Consider the following 17903-nt stretch of genomic DNA (forward strand, 5'->3'; position numbering starts at 1 on the left):
AGGCACAGAATATTCATTAGAACTCTTATAAGTGTCAGAACAAATAAAAAGGCATTCAGAAATCTCTACAGGTGTGCATAAATGTTTACACCTGAAACTTCATCAACTTCAAACATAAATTGAAGGAAATTCTAACAATGACATAGATATGGCTCCCTGGACAAGTGCAAAAAGAAAAAGTTAGGCGCTATGCATCCAAAATGAGTTACTTATCAAAATAGTTTTGCAAGTGTTGTGAAAAGTATTTATGCCTTAAGCGTAGCATTATTGTTTGTGATGACTGTTACAAATGTTTTGGAAAGTCAACTATTGAAGATTTTTTGGTTGCATTTTTCTTTTTTAGTAATATCCATGTTTCCATTATTTGAACATTGTTGTTCTTTATGTTCTAATTTTTTGTGTTTAATAATTTCTAGATTGTAATGGAGAATAAATAAATAAATAAAAATTATGTATTTTATTATGTAAATATAATAAATGCAAATTTACAGTGTTTTTATTTTTATTTTTGCATTTCAGGACATACTAGCAATGAATATATCTCTTGGATACACATGACCTACACTGTAATTTTTTCTTCTTTTTTTGTCTGCAACCTCCTCAGCATTAAAAATCAAACTTTGCTTTCTTGGCTGCTAACTCCTGTTCACTTTTGATTGAGCTTTGATAAACGCAGGTGAATGAACCCCTTTAACTTGGTAGCATAAACAGATGGAAAGAAATGGTCAACAGCCATAAAAACCACTCAGCACCACCATCTTCATTGCAAGATGAAGGAAGAGAGCAACAGAATGACTGAAGGAACTAAGCATGGGAACCTGAAACCAGAAAAGTCAAATGTTTGTGCTGCCTGTCACTACCAGAACCACTAAGTAGAAACAAAGATTAAAACTTTATGGGCACTTTATTCAGATACTGATGATCTGAGAAGATGGCAGGTTATGAACCCAAAAAACATCTTAACATCTCATCTCGAGCTGACCTTTTTATAGGGAGAAAAGTGGTTTGGAAAAAGTTTAATCACATAAGAGTTGCAGTCTGCTGGCAATTTTCCTAGTATTTCTTTATCTGCTGAACAATATTTATCTGCTTTAGGATGTTTCTTCTCTGTAACACAGTGGCTCAGATACCATCTCCACTGTTTGCAGACCCCTTTGTGCACAAAGGTTGAATTGTCTGTTGACCTCCTGGAGTCACATGTTTATGCATTCCAGTTCCTGGAAAAACAGCTTCCTGCGTGTATTACTCACTTAAGCCTACCAACTATAACTACAGCTAAAATATTTACTTCTTCAGTTTCCCTATTAAACCCACAAAATAGCCCACAAGTACTCACTAGAAAGTGTTCTGGGTCAATTAGGAAATAACAGCTAAAATTGGAAGGGTCTCCCCTGTTCCTATAATGGGTGAATGCAAGGACCCACATTAATGTTTAAGGAGTTGGAGCTGGCTAGCCCCTATACGCTAATTAACCAGGATTTCTGTACAGGATAGGGTCCCATACAGGGGAGAAACTGCCTGGAGTAGAATCAAATTTGGTCAGGATAGGGACAAAAACAAGAAATGAAAGAGGATGTCAAGTAAAAGTGGGAAAGAGAAGCAAAACTAGAGAATCTAGGAAAGCAAGCCATCATATTTTTAACACCACACAGAAATAGTGAAAGAAGGAGCCCTGTGAAGTTAGAAAATGCCATTTGTACCATAATCTTTCCTATAAGTTACAGAAAATAATTTCACATAACAATAAATATAAAAAATGTGTTGAGGTAAATCCCATTAAAAAGTATCAAGATACAAGAGACTAAGGCGTAAAGCATGCTGAAATGATGTATTAATTAATTTTAGAGAGAGAAGAAGAGAGGGAGAGATCATTGATGTGAGAAAGAAACATTTACCAATTGCTTCTCATATGTGTCATGATTGGGACCAGATCAGCAATCCAGGCATGTGCCCTGACTGGGAGTCAAACTGATGGCCTTTTGCCTTGTAGATGACACCCAGCCAACTGAGGCACACTGGTCAGGGCTGGAATGACATGTCTTCAAAAAAGACCAAAATTATAACCTATTTCAAAATAAGATTAAAGACATTAAAATGGAATACAAGATGTAAATAAATGACATATATCAAAATTTGAAAAAGTAAGAAAATCAGGTGACAGAACTCGAGTCAGACATAAAAGAAAAATCATATTAGAAGGAACAACAAACACAGCAAATAATGTTTTAAGGAAAATGAAAGATTAAAAGTTAAAAAAACTAAAATCCAAAGGAAAAAAGGACCACTGAAGATAAGCAAAGATACACCACACAGATGACAGGTGTACTGATGATGAAAACCAAAGAAAGAGAAGAGGAAACTCAAAACCACAAATCAAGAAAACTTACCTGGAGGCTAAAAAAATAGACATAAACTCTTATTGAAAGAACACATTGTATACACAAGAATGTCAACCTGAAAACACAAACACGAAGACCTATTTTAGAGAAACTCCTGGAATTCAAAAAAAAAAAAAAATCCTTGGGCATCTGGGCCAACAGCATATAATTTATAAAGGAAAATTACATATCATCATCATACTTTTCAATAGCAATGCTGTATACCAGAATATAATGAAGATATATATTAAATATAACAAGAAAGAAAAACATGTAAAAATAAGATCTTTATATCCAGCAAAATCATAAGTAACTGTTTTGTCAATACATGGGAACTCAAGGACTTTTCCTATGAGCACTTCTCAGAAGATTCTGTTGGAGACTAGAATGACCTTCATATATATATAATAGTGACAAGAATATATTTATAAAAGTAGGAATAAAGGACAGTTAAAAAAACAGAATATTGTATGTAATATCTTTTTGCTCTGAAAATATGTATATCTGTATTACAAGTTAAAAATAGAGGAGAAGGGAATAGTCTATCTAAAATTAACTTGTTTTAAATTAGTATTATTATTTTCTTTTTTTAATATGCTTTATTGATTATGCTGTTACAGTTGTCCCAATTTCTTTTCCCTTTGTTCCCCTCCACGCAGTGACTCCCCTCCTTCCAGTTGTCCCCCACCCCTTAGTCCATGCCCATTATTTGTGCATAGTTCTTCTCAACATCTTTCTGTCTACTCCACGCCCTCTTACTATGTTTCTTAATTCCTGTACCATCTATCTCCCTTTCCCCCCTTCCCCCTCCCTGCTGACCTCACCCCATAATGTTCCCCATACCTATAATTCTTTTCACATTCTTGTTGCCTACTTCTCTGTAGGACAACAAATATAACTTAAAAAATTGAAGAAGGGAGAGTGAAAGAGGCAAACAGATTAAGCTCATTGACTGCTGTACAAGAAATAGGGGAGAGTTAAACTATATCATATATGTATATAGCCCTGGCTGGTTTGGCTCAGTGGATTGAGCGTCGGCCTGTGAGCTAAGTGTCGCTGGTTCGATCTTCCAGTCAGGGCACATCAGAGAAGGAAAACTCTGACTCCAAAAAACCTCCGCTGCCTTGCGGCATACCTCTTCAGGGGAAAGGCTAAGGGAGTAAACCCCGACAGAAAATCCGGAGCCGGAGTCCCTAAGGCGGTTTGACGTTGTAGTCAACACCGGCAACTCCTGCGGCGCACCTGAACCCAAGCTGTATCGACTCCGTCTTTCCCTTGGACCCTTCAGCTGCGAAGAGAGGGGGGGTCTGCTGCATGGGCAACAACAGACCCTCCATATTACCCTGCCCAGGCTCTGTAGCTTCAGCGTCATTGCAAGATGTCGATTCAACACGGGAGGAGACAGATACCATGTCACTCCCGAGTCGGACTGCACAGCCATTCTTGGCGGTGCAGATAGACTCTTAAGAAGCTACACCATCGTCTCTCGAGACGGACGGCTGCCGACGACGACGATAAATAATAAAATGCATTACATATAATGCATAATGTATAAAATGTAATAATAGTTTTCTTTTAAAGAAATTTAATGTATCATAATCATTTTATCTCCTTTAGAATACAGTACTGTTACCAGACAGGGGTCTGGCCCTGAGCAGGTCTGCCTAGGGCCCACTCAGTGTGTGGGTTCTTAAGTCTGTGTAGGAAAGATTGCACAACATGAATCCAGGTGACTGTGAGGATCTGTTTACTAAAGCTGAAGACAGTAAAACAAGGAAGGGTTTAGCATAGAGGAAACAATAGGAGAGCGGGGAAGGTTCAGGGGATTAGCCTGGGACAAGCTGCCAGCTGCCCATTGCCTTAGAGTTTAGGGGATGCATGCCTATGAAGAAAGCAGTGGAAAAAGAAGAAGGGGAAGGGAATGTTGAACACTGCTCCTCAGAGAGGGAGAGGACACACTGGTTCCTTAGTCTTGAGGCTTTTAACTCTCTCTCTCTCTCTCTCTCTCTCTCTCTCTCTCAGGCAGAAATCTTAGGGGAGGTCTCAGGAGAGGGTTTCAGTGGAATATTCATCAGTTTTCCAGGTGTGCCCTTTCAGGGTCATGGTCTTCACTGACTGGTCAGTGGCAGGCAGAGATCTTTAGTCACTGCAGTTGGTTCTTGTATTGCCCACCTGGTTTTGCTGTTTTTCTGGGCCCAGAGTTAAAATACAGCTGAAATTTGAGTGCTTTCTCTACGGAGGTGGCCTTTTGTATCTGACTAAATTGCTCAGCCACTGTGTTCAGCTAAGTTTCCCTATTCCACTTTCCAAGGAATGTGTTTTCAACAAACCTTTATGTAGTAGAATGCTTTCTATAGCTATAATTATTTTCTTAAGAAAATAAAATTATTAGTCAAATATATTTTTGATGTTTTTAATACAAATTATCTGTTTTCCAAAAAAGTTTACTAGCAGAGTCCAGTCCTTCCAGCATTGCCTTATCCCTTTAAATATATGTTTGCAAAAGTTTGCAGCAGGAGCAAGGATAAATTATATTAAATTTCAGGGACAATGTTTTTCTTATTTAAATACAACCTTAGGAAGAAAGAAAACTTAAAAACATTAAAAAATCTGAAATTTTTATTTAACGTATTCATTATTTGTTTTGAAGTTTAAAGTGTTTATCTTTGTATGCTTCCAAATTAAATCTTAAGTGTGTCTTCACTACTTTAAATACTCTAAAAGCTGGTAAAACAAAAAAATTTTAAATATGGAGTTAATAAAAGTGGAATAACAGATCAGTGTTTCTCTGGCAGTCAGGATGGTGACATGAGTAAACATGACTTGCTTTCTTGCACAACCAAATCAAAATCACAACCAAAATATAGAATAACCATCACTCAGGACCATCAGACATTGAGTTGAATAGAAGGCCAACAACTATAAAATTAAAGAAATCACATTCATCCAAATTGGGAAGAGGGGTGGAGACATGGAATGGGCTGGTTCCACACCCACACATGGTAAATAAAAATTCAGAAGTGATATCTTGGGAGTGAGGAGTCCCAGCCCAATACCGGGCATCCCAGCCTAGGGCTCCAGTGACAGAAAGATAAGTTCCCATAATTCTGGCTACAAAAACCAGTGGGACTTGAGTCAGTGGAGGAAACTTCTAGAGTCCCAAGCAATTTCCCTTAAAGAGCCCACACATGGACTTACTCAGACTCACTTTCTCTGAGTTCCAGCACTGAGTAGCAGCTTAAAGGCACCAGTGGCATACAGGGAGGAACTAAAATGTCTGGCATGAAGAAGGGAGCTGGAGTCAGATTTCTTCCAGACAAAAACATGGGGAGAGGCCATTGTCCTTCTTCTGAGGCCTCCAAAGAGCCACAGAGCTAGCAGGCTTATCTTAGCCATATCTAAGACTCTATCAATCTAGTTAACAGTGTTTGTCCCACCCTGGAGATCCCCCGAGGTTGTCCCACTAATGGGCCCACCCAAGCTGTTAACCAGGACTTTTCCATATGAATGGTTGGTCTTGACCCATGTGTTGCAACTTCTTAAATCCTCTCAAATAAGCAACAGCTGGACTCCAGTCCCTATACCACTTGCTAAGTGTTCCTGTGTCCAGTAGTAGCAGCAGCCAGCCTAGATTTACAGCTTGGCTTCTACTGGGAATCTGCAAGCCCAGCACCAGTAGCAGCAATCTCAGATTGCTTTACAGCTCATGCAGGGTGGCCCCAGGCAGAGCACAGGTGGGAGCTGATCATGGCCTGTATTACCTGGGAAACCACAGAGTCTGTGTACTCAGTAGACAACTACTGACCATGTCAGAGCACCACCACCCTGCCCCTGAACAGCTGATCCTCCATGGAGGACAAAGGTTGGTGGTCAGTGGTTGGAGCCAGTCTTTGTAACTGACTAGCCTGGATAAATCCCTCCCATTTACCTTCCAATAGCAACCAAGGCTCAACTACAAGAGGAGGATATACTCAGCCCACACAAAACGTGCAGCTTGAATACTCAGCTTGGGTGGTAGAGAGGCTGTGCCATTGGACTCTGTAGGACGCCTACTGCATTAGGCAAAGTTACCAAGACAGGGAGTCGTAACAGCTCTACATAACACATAGAAACAAATACAGGGACGCAACCAAAATGAGGAGACAAAGAAACATAGCTCAAATGAAAGAACAGATCAAAGCTCCAGAAAAAGAACTAAACAAAGTGGAGATAAGCAATCTATCAGATGCAGAGTTCAAAACATTGGTTATAAAGATGCTCAAGAAACTTAGTGAGGACCTCAAAAACATAAAAAAGATCCAGTCAGAAATGAAGAATACATTAATTGAAATAAAAAAATACAATTTATAGGGCAACAACGGTACAGTGGATGAAGCCAAAAGTCAAATCAATGATTTGGAACATAAGGAAGCAAAAACAACCAATCAGAACAAAAAGAAGAAAAAGAATTTTGAAAAAATGAGGATAGTGTAAGCAGCCTCTGGGACAACTTTAAGAGGTCCAACATTCTGATCATAGAGGTACCAGAAGGAGAAGAGAAAGAGCAAGGTATTGGAAACCTATTTGAAAAATAATGAAAGAGAACCTCCTTACTTGGGTAAAGAAAATAGACATACAAGTTAAAGGAGAACAGAGTCCCAAACAAGATGGATGCAAAGAGACCCACTCCAAGGCACATCATAATTAAAATGCTGAAGGTTAAATATAAAGAGAGAATCTTAAAAGCAACAAGAGAAAAGAAGTTTGTTACCTATAGGGTCGTTCCCATAAGACCGTCAGTTGACTTCTCAAAAGAAACTTTGCAGGCTAGAAGGGATTGACAAGAAATATTCAAAGTCATGAAAAGCAGGGCCCTATAGCCAAGATTGCTCTACCCAGCAAAGCTATCATCAGAATCTAAGGGAAGATAAAGAGCTTCCCAGACAAGGAAAGACTAAAGGAATTCACCATCACCAAACCATTATTATATGAAATGTTAAAGAGACTTACTTAAGAAAAAGAAGATCAAAACTATGAACAAAAACTGGCAGCAAATACATATTTATCAACAATTGAATCTAAAAAACAAAGCGAACAAGAAAAACAGACAGAATCATGGATACAATATAGAGAGCATTTTAATGTTGCCAGATGGGAGGGGTGTGTGAGGGAATGGGTGAAGAGGTGAGGGAGATAAGAAGTACTAATATGTAGTTACAGGATAACCACAGGGATGTAAAGTACAGCATAGGAAATGGAGTAGCCAAAGAATTTATGCAAATGATCCATGGCGTGGGGATTGCCTGAGGAGTGGACGGTGCGGGTAGAGGGAGGGTGCAAAGGGAGAAAAATTGGGACAACTGTAATAGCATACTCAATAAAATATAATTTAAATAAATTAAAAGTACAGTACCTGTTTCATTTATACAAAAATTTGAAATAGCTGATGACTTTAATAACTGATAAATTTTTATTTTTTTAAAAAAATTTTATTTATTTTAGAGAGAGAGAAGGGAGGGAGAACAAGAGGGAGAGAAACATCAGTTGGTTGTTGATGAGTCCTGCAACCCAAGCATGTGCCCCTGACCAGGGATCAAACAGGGGACCTTTGGCTTTGTGGGCTGACACTCAAACCACTGTGCCTGCCATCCAGGGCTGAGAAATTATTTTCAACAAATAATGAAGGTACTGTATTTTTAAAAATATTTTTGAGAGAGAGAGAAACATTAATATGTTATTCCAAGTATTTATGCATTTACTATTTGATTCTTATATGTGTTCTGACCAGATTGAATCCACAACCGTGGCATATGGGATGATGCTGTAAACGACTGAGTTACCCAGCCAGGGCAAGGTACTGCACTTAACAAAAGTTGTGAGGTTAACCAGTAATGCATTTGTTCATTACTTTTAATTTATTCTGAGGAACTAATCCAATTAGTGTTTTTATCTGCTGTTGTTAAGAATTAGAAACTAAGGAAAAATCCAGTTTTGTTTTAACATTGTCTTTTGTAAATTTCTGAAGACATTAGAGGATAGATGGTAGATTTCCTCCCCATGAATCCATCTTTGACATATGTTTAAAGTGAATTTTACAAATTGCTGTGAGACGAGATTTCTAAAATGTAGGCCATGAAATCAAGGTCTCAAATAGCTTGTGGTGGTACTGGAATTGGACAACCATCCATATTCCTGGCAGAGATTCATTTAAGTGATTCCTACATACCCCAGTGTTGAGTTTAGTCTAGTCTCTTTGGAATGAGAAAATCTACTTGAAGGACCTAGGTCAGTGTATTTATTTTTAAAACGAATTAATTGCTAATTTTTAACAGTGACAGGGCTCTCATAATCTCTTGCTAATATTTGTAGGATATTCCTTAGTAGAAGATCTCAGTTTTTGCCTAAGATTTCCTTTAAAAACATTATTGTTTTAAGAACAATGTTACTATCCCATACTGCCACTCCTTGGGGCAAAAGAGCATGGCTGAGCATCCCAGGTTATAGTTTCTGTTTCTTACCATTTATCTGGAGCCTCTCTCCAATAAAGTATTTTGAATTTAAACACTCTTCTTGCCATTATGCAATACCAAGAGTTCTCCATCTTGTTGCTTTCACTCCTTTATCAAGTCCACTTTTGTTTATTAAGTATGTTGATTAGTTAAAAGATATTTCAGGATTATATTAGAATACACAAATTAGGAAGGTACCTTAGAGATTTCTTCAGCACCTACTTAATAGAAGAAAGAACTGAAACCACAGAAGATATGACTTTGCAATGTTCACAAAGCAAGTTCACAGCTGTAATTCTACTCAGGATGTGTAATCACAATGAAAAAATTTCCCTAATTTATTAAAGGCTTTAAAGAGACTGAGTTACCCATATGAATTCTCTAAAGTTATATGTAGAAAATACATATCATTGTTTGTATAACTGCATATTTAGAGTCATGGATACAATACCAAATAAATAAAAATGTTCCATACCACATTCATGTTTGCATGGCATTGCCAATGCTCTATGGTACTTTAGAAATATTGAGAAAAACAGATGATTTCAGTTTATAAGAGAGCTTTAATTAGAATAGTATTAAGTGCATGGTTACCAAAACTGATTTCAGTTGTAATGAAGTATCATCCTTCTTCCTGACCACTTGGCAGCTTTGGCATGTTAATTCTTTCTTGGAAAATCAGATTTTCCTTGCCTTGGTGGCATATCTGACTCTGGTTTTCCCCCACACTTCCTGTGGGAGTTTGTGCTCTGTCTATATTGCTACTATCTCTTAAAATTAGCAATCTCCAGTTTTCTTTCCTTGTTTCCTTTAGTTTCTATTTCTACCCTCTTTGACTTTTCAAATATTTTCACAACTTCAATAATCATCTCTGCATACATTATTTCTAGTATTATACTATACTTCCAGCCTTTTTCCAACTGCTAATAATGCATTTCTAACTGCCTGGTAAGTAGGTTCATTTTGATTTTTGCTGGCATATCAAGTTTAATATGTCCAAATCTGAACTTATTATCTCCTCAAGATCCTAAACCAACTTGCCCTCCTTATTCTCCCTTTTCTGTTAATGTGTGATCTTTGTCACAGTCACTCAGGCTCAAACCTAGGAATAACTTTTTGTTATCACACATTTTTCCCTTATTTTGACATTCAAAAGGTTGTTAAGATGTAGATTTTACATCTGAATGTTGTCTCATCCATTCTCAATCCTGCATTTCTCTCCTTCAATTTAATTCATCTCTTTACTAACTCTTTGCAGACCATTGCTAGAGTGAACTGTTTCTCTATTTCTGAAAGTCTTGGTAAGTAACCCTGCAAACCTATGTTATGTTAATCTGACTGAAGAATAACTGTAGGTCAAGTGCTCAAAGGCTGCCAATGGTCCTCACTGGTGAACAGAGGTTTTTGTTTAAAGTGTAATGGTTTCTCTGTGAAATGGCTCCATACCACCTTGCTATTGTCATTTCTTTCATTTTGCTAGGCTGCCTTATCCAAGTGCTGCTTATATTTAAAGAGCATGCAAATCAAATGTAGATCATGCACAAGTGGGCTTCACTCTCTGTAATAACTTGTCCCCCATCTCTCTATTATAATTCTATTGATCCTTTAAAGCACACTTTAAAAGCCAAATATCCATAAATTATTATTTAAAAAACTTTATATGTCCTTCTCTTAAATTCTCAAACATCCGTATATAAATAGGTGGGCAAAAATAAGTTTACAGTTGTGAGTACACAAAACACAGAGTATATTATTGTATTATTACTTATTAATTTGTATTTTTTCATACACACAACAGTAAACCTACTTTTGCCAACCATGTATATATTGTTCATAACATTTAAACTACAAAACCTTCCATGACAATTTCCTTGCAGATCACTTTACTTAGAGTAGGTGCTTAGTAACTATTGCTTAAATGGAGTTATCCTATATGGTTGAGCCATACTGGTAAAATAACACTAGTAAACAGATGGGTTCATAATTAATGTTTGTGATATTTTCTGTACACTGGAAAAACTTATACTCTCATTAGCTGTGGCTTTTTAAGAAGTATTTGTATAAATTCCAAATACCAAACTCTGTCCTATTGTTAAAACACAGCAGATTTCAAGTCAACTTGATATTTCATATTAGAAAGGGAAATGCTAAGTATAATAAATATAAATAAGGTTAAATCTTTTTTATTTTTTTTGAAAGAAAACTGAAATTGGTATAAATAAGTAAGAATGAGATGTTCCTGTGGCTGAATTAGATTATTTTACCAAGTTGTTCAACATATTGTTTGAGAAATATGATGTGTTCTCAGTGGTTGTCTCCGTTTGTTACCACCCAAGCAGAGGGAGAAAGTTTGTTGGTCATTCAGTGAGAATTGCTGGAGCTTTAGACTTAAAGGAAGTATCCCCCTGAGATGCTCTCAGCCCTTCACATCTCCTCTGCTATTCATATATGCCAAGCAGTGTGTTATATAGATGGAGAATTGGAAGTCATGATCTTCTTCTTCTAATCAGCTAAAAATCTAGTGGGAGAGATGGAAAAATGAACAGTCATTAATAAAAAATTGTGACAAATGGTTAATTGGGAAAGTTGTGGATTCTAAAAGAACACATAGGCATTTCAAAGAACAGACAGGAGAGGACATTTCAAAATGAGCAGAGTTACTCAATCTTTTTGTCTTTCATTATCAACCCCATAGGAGCCTTTTTAAACCCATTTTTTTTCTAGCTCCCATACCCATGAAATTTTAAAACCACAGATACATCTTTTGTTCCTTTATGGACTGTGGCTGGTTGGAGAGACAGAAACTATTTACTATTAATTTACTTTTGTCTTCTAAGAATAAATTTTTATCCCTTTGGAACAAATATCACCCACATGAGAATGCCTGATATAGATAGGCTAATATGCCTAGAATTTATCAACCAATTTGAATGTGCTAAGGTCAATTTTGGAAATTTTTTATTGTCCTTTTGCCCTGATATTGTTGTTCCTACCTTGCTCTCAGCTATGGTCAACTAATTACACTGGGGAACACAATTTTTGTTGAGTTAGACCTGACACTTGTTTTTCACTATCTTTTAGCATCTAAACCCAAAAAATGACCTGTTTTTCTCTATCACGTCAACTATTTAAGGTACAGGATACCCCCCTTTATCCCTCAAATCATACAAAATGTACATACAAAGGAAAATAAAGAAAAAATTACCAGAATATACTGTTTATTTAGAGTTATTTTATTCACATAAAGGCTATATATTGTTATTGTAAGTCAAATTATGTATAAGTAGTAAAGGTCAGCTACCAAACATACATATTAAGGTATTTTATCTTTTCAAATGACAGGCTAGGATGCCAAAATGAGATTCTTTAAATAGTCTCCTTCAGTTGGCAAAGCTTTAACAAATTGCTTCATGAGACCCAGTTTTATGTGCAGGGGTGGGAATAGAATGCTCTTTCTGTCAACAAGTGGTTCATGTAGAATGTTTGGATCACCAGGTTTGAGGTCAGATCTTGGAGGCCAATTTGACTCCACCCAATGCTTCTCATGAGCTCTGCTGTCCCACATACACAGAAAACAAGGATACTTGGTGTATCTGCGTTGCTGACCAAGAAGGAAGCAGACCATTTGCGGGTCAACACAAATGATCCAATTGTACTTGTGATATTGCAACAGATCAATGACTCTCTTTATGTCTTCATATTCTTCATGAAACAAATGGAATGGCCAATTGGGACTGCACCAAATAAATTGCCATTGTGGAGGAGGACACACTTCAAGCTCTGCTTTGAGCTACTGATGAACAGTCACTATTCAGTTGCATTATAGACTGGAATTCCCAATTCCTCCATTAAACCATATATGTTATGGCAATACACAGAGCCACCGTCACTTTGAAAGTACTGCAGAAATGCACTTTCTCTTTATCAAAAGCAGGGTACCTTTGCTCCTTTTTCAAGTAAGTTTTCCTCATGCAGTCTTGATGCTAGGAGTTCTGACGTCTTTTTGGATAGTCTCAAATCTTGTGCCAAATCATCCAACTCATGCTGATCAAATCCCTTATGAACTGAGTCCTCTTCAATTTCAAAATCTTCATCATTGCTGTCACTTAGTTCTTCATCATACTCCTGTTTTTTGAAAGAGGGTAGTTCAATGAAAACTGGCACTGGGATTTCAGCTGAATGAGGCACTGGGCATATAGCTGATGGTAGACTAGGATACTCTATTTTCCATTTATTTTTCTTATTATATCCTGACATTTTCACTATATAAAAGTAACAGTCACTTGAAGGATCTCTGGGTTCTTGCCAAACCATAGATATAGCAAATGGCAATTTATCATGTGTTCCCTTTGTTCAGATCCATAAACTCTCGACACACTGCTTGCACACCTTGTGAGTGGCCCAAGACTTATCTTCATCACTAAGTTTTACTTTAAAATATGCAAACTATGCTTGCCTGACAATTGTGCTGATGTTTGTACTTTGACTGAGAATGGTGAAACTGCCACAGATAGAACAAAATGAATCAGGATTGTTTAGGCACTTACAGCGAGAAATAGCAGAGGCAGACATGATCTGAAGAAAAGCAAATAAGTATGTATGTAAATAAAATAATAAATTCAGCTAACTCCTTGTATACAAACAAGAACTCAGACTACACTTTGGAATATGATTCACTATATAGAGCAGCACACAACCTCTCACTACACTCTCTCATATGTAACTGAATAGCCTAGACAAGTATGACCCTGTCGCTGGTCTCCAAGCCCATCCCCCACCACTCCCCACTTGAGGGAAGTTTGCTCTCAGCCAATAGGAGAGCACTAGTGTTTCCCTTGCTTCAGGCTCAATCCAGCCTGGGGTGGTCACATTAAGATAAGCTGTACAGAAAACCTTGACGTGATAGAAGAAAACTACCTGTAGTTTTGAAATCAGCATGCCTATTTAAGTCTAAAATAGCTGAAAAATTGAACTCAACAGAAATAATATTAAAAATTGTTCCCCTGTGTTATGGAATAAGTATTGCAACTAGCTGGCTTTTGGGATAACCTCTCTGCATTTAGTAGGATGAGATTCTGCTGTGAGCAACAGAAACGTGAAAACCAACAGTGGTTCATGCATCATGATTTATAGTTCACTTGCTTTCATATAGACAAAGGCCAGAAATAGGGAAATCAGGGCTGAGAGCTCAACTCTCTTTGTGTTGTGTTGAAGACTCAGGCTCCTAGTTCACATTGCTTTGTTAACTCTAGGATGTGTCCCCTGTCCAAGTTGGTGTCTACAATTTAGGTAGCAGGAGGAAGAAACATAGAAGTAGGGGGAAGGACATGTGACAGATTTAAGATAGGATTCAGGAAGCTGCAAACATTGGGTAAAACTTAGTCATACTTGGCTATAGAGGGACCTGGGACATGTTGCCTTTATTCTAGTGGCCTTGTGCCTGCTAAAATTTTCATGGTAAAAGATAAGATGGACAGTTGGGGACCACTAAGGTTGTGTTACTTTTTGCCAGGAAATCTTACTATGAAGAAGTTATTTTTGCTAGATAAATAAAAATATAACATTGATTGGATTAAATACAATGCATTAAAATGAACCATACTCAAATATTTAACAAGTCAAACTCCTTTAAATATTTTTTCTTCCCCATATAGGTTTTATATAAGCATGGTTTTTATGTTTAGTGGACAGATATAATTTTTCCTTTTCATTTACTCTTAAAAATAGATACTTTTCCATGTTGTTATAGTATCCTCATAATTTTAGTGGCTTTATACTTGTTATAATAAATATTTTTCTGCGTGTTAACTTTTTGTCACTTTTTCCTTATTATTTTCCTTCCTTTGTCTATCTTCCCACCAAAAGTGAGATGATTGGGTTAAAGGGTACAAACATTTTATATATGTTTTATTATTATTATTATTTATTGATTTTAGAGAGAGAGAGATAGAGAGAGAGAGAGAGGGAGAGGAAGGGGGAGAGGCAGAAAGAGAAATATCGATTTGTTGTTCTACTTATTTATGCATTCATTGGTTGCTTCTTTTATGAGCCCTGATGGAGATCAAACCTGCAGCCTTGGTATATCAGGGTGATATTCTAACCAACTGAGCCACTTGGCCAAAGCCTATTATATATATTGAAATATACTCAAAAATTATTTTTCCAAAAGAAATCTCTCAATTTATTTCCTTTTATAACTTATGTATGAGAGGGCTTTTTTAGTTACCAAATTTCTTCATTTTATTTGTTCAGAAAGGCACATTACTCTTATTTCTTTTAATAACTAGCAGAATTAAACATTTTTAAAAATAATTTATTCGTTTATTTATTTATTTTTAGAGAGAGGGGAAAGGAAAACAAGAGGGAGAGAAATATCACTGTGTGGTTGCCTCTCACTCGTGCCCCCAACTGGGGACCTGACGTGCAACCTAGTTATGTGCCCTGACTGGGAATCGAACCAGCGACACTTGGCTCACAGGCTGACGCTCAATTCACTGAGCCATAGCAGCCAGGTAAACATTTTTATATAGATACTCTACTAACTTTAATTCAAATTGTTTATATTTTTAGAAATATTTCAGTGTCTTTTTAAAATTTGTATAAGCTTTTTATACAATATAGATATATATATATTTAAGTATAATAAAAATTTGAACTGTATTACCAATAAGGTTGATTATATATACACATGAGCTAGAGATACTACCCAACAGCTCTTACATGTTGGAATGCCTTGAGAAGGTGACAGAAAAATTATCCTGGAGCTTAAGTGACTGTGACATGGTGATAACTGGTCATTGTCACCTGAAGTCAAGGACATAAACTCATAGAGGGCCACTGGTTGTCAATGCATGTTCTCAAAGTAGATTTCTCGTATGCTTGGTAGCACACTGTACTGTGAAGGGAACACATCCTCCAACTGCATTTTGTAAAGTCCAGTCTGATGGTTAGCAGATGAAGCTTTGTTTATTTTTATCATCTTTCTTTTTATGTATACATTCTTTTTGTTAATGACACCCTAAATAGTGAACAATATCATGACAATAATGATTCCAGTACAGAATGCCTTATTGGTGATCATGCATTGATTTTGTTCCAAACATCTGTGCTCAACACCATCTGAAGGCAGTGCCAAAGGACCATTCCTATCTGTTGGGCAAGAGTTCAATGGCGAGCTGGTCGTATTTGCTTCCTGTGGTGTGATAGGCTGAGTTTCTGTTGTTTGCATTGGAGAAGATGAAGTAACTTCTCTCAGGATGTTCTGCACGTGTGCTAGTGTAGGAGCAGAGGTAGAGACCCTAGGTGGTAGAACACTGATGACAGTTTTGGAGCTGGCTTAATCTTTAATAATATATTGATTTTCCAATCTTTAAACCAACTGGAGAGCTCAACATGGCAACAACACATGCCATTATCAGAGTGGGCTGCAATGATCCCATTGAGCTCATGATGCTGATTTGAGCATTTATACCATGAACATGCCCAATGGCCCCAGCACATGGTTGTAACTTCACTAGCTATTGAGTAAATAAGTGCATTATAGAATAGATATTATTTTTTATATGTAAAATTTGCTGCAAATATTTGTCTGAATCTGTTTTTCCTCTTTTATAAAATCATTATTATTTTATATATGTATTTTTAAAAAAGATTTTGTTTATTTTTAGAGAGAGGGAAAGGGAGGGAGAGAGGGAGGGAAACATCAATGTGTGGTTGTGTCTCGCACGCTCTTAGCTGGGGACCTGGCCCGCAACCCAGGCATGTGCCCTGACTGGAAATTGAACCAGCGACTCTTTGGTTTGCAGGCTGGTGCTCAATCTACTCAGCCACACCAGCCAGGGCTGTTTTATATATTTTTTACATAATGTAGTCTGTCAATCTTTTTACATAGCTTTGTAATGCATATAGAGTTTTTATATTGTATAATGTTATACATTGTTAGGAATGATTTAAATTTATTTCTTAAGATTCCTCAGTAGTAAAGACACACCATTTAAAAATAGCTCCTCCCTTTACTTTTACTATGTAGCATTTATAATATATAAATTGATAATATATGTGCATACATATATGTATATAGATGTTACATGAATTATCATTCTGTTTCATTTCTATTTTTTGCAATAATGATGTTTTAAAATGTTTCTCAAAGATAAACAATGTTAGGTCTATTTTATCTGCCATAACTTTTCTTTTAAATAATATCTTTAGAGAGATGTATCTACTTTTGAGGACATGTAGTTTTTAATGCAATATCAATATAAAGGACAAAAACTCACTTATAAAGCTGGCTTTAGACACTGGGGTCAAATTTTGAGAATAGTAAATGATTATAGCCCCATTCATCACCCCCATCCCCTACCTAATTCCAGCAGCAGTACCTGTGGAGAATAGTCCTGGTGTATTACTCACAGGTGCCGGAGGGAGGCTCAAACTCAAATATCTGTCTATTAGTAGGAGGTTAGCTTTCAGGTTACCTGATTACATCAACCATTTTGGGTTGAAGTGACCTGTAAGAAATATCATTTTTTCTCCAACTTCACTCCCAAAATTTTAACTTCTTTATATTGAAATATGACTTGGCAAACAACCACTAGAATCTTTTCAATCTCTATTCTAGAGCCTAAGAGAAGATCAAGGAGTAAGAAAAGGGAAGAGAGATCTTTAACAGAGACTCTGACCAAGACAGACATGTGACAGAGAAAAGGGAAAAATAATTAGGGAAAAATGACAGAGATCATTCAGGTATGTGGCAGCTCTCTTTTGATTACTCTTCATGATTAAATGCTTATGGCATCTGAGCATTTAATGTTTGTATGCCAGTCTTTTTGACACCCCATGTCTATACAAAACCAAAATAACATTGTCTGACATAAAATTATAGGCTTATTGCTCACTTTAAAGTTCTTTTACCTGCACATTTCCCTCTTTGTTATGTGAATGAACAAAACCAACAATTAGGGACAAATTTATATGAATTTCCTTATTTTAAGCATAGTTTGAGATGAGTTTCTTTGAAGGTGCAAGTTGAAGTTTT

The sequence above is a fragment of the Furipterus horrens genome, unplaced genomic scaffold (assembly GCF_987537825.1).
Source record: "Furipterus horrens unplaced genomic scaffold, mFurHor1.1.pri manual_scaffold_1, whole genome shotgun sequence".
NCBI classification, from domain to species: Eukaryota; Metazoa; Chordata; class Mammalia; order Chiroptera; family Furipteridae; genus Furipterus; species Furipterus horrens.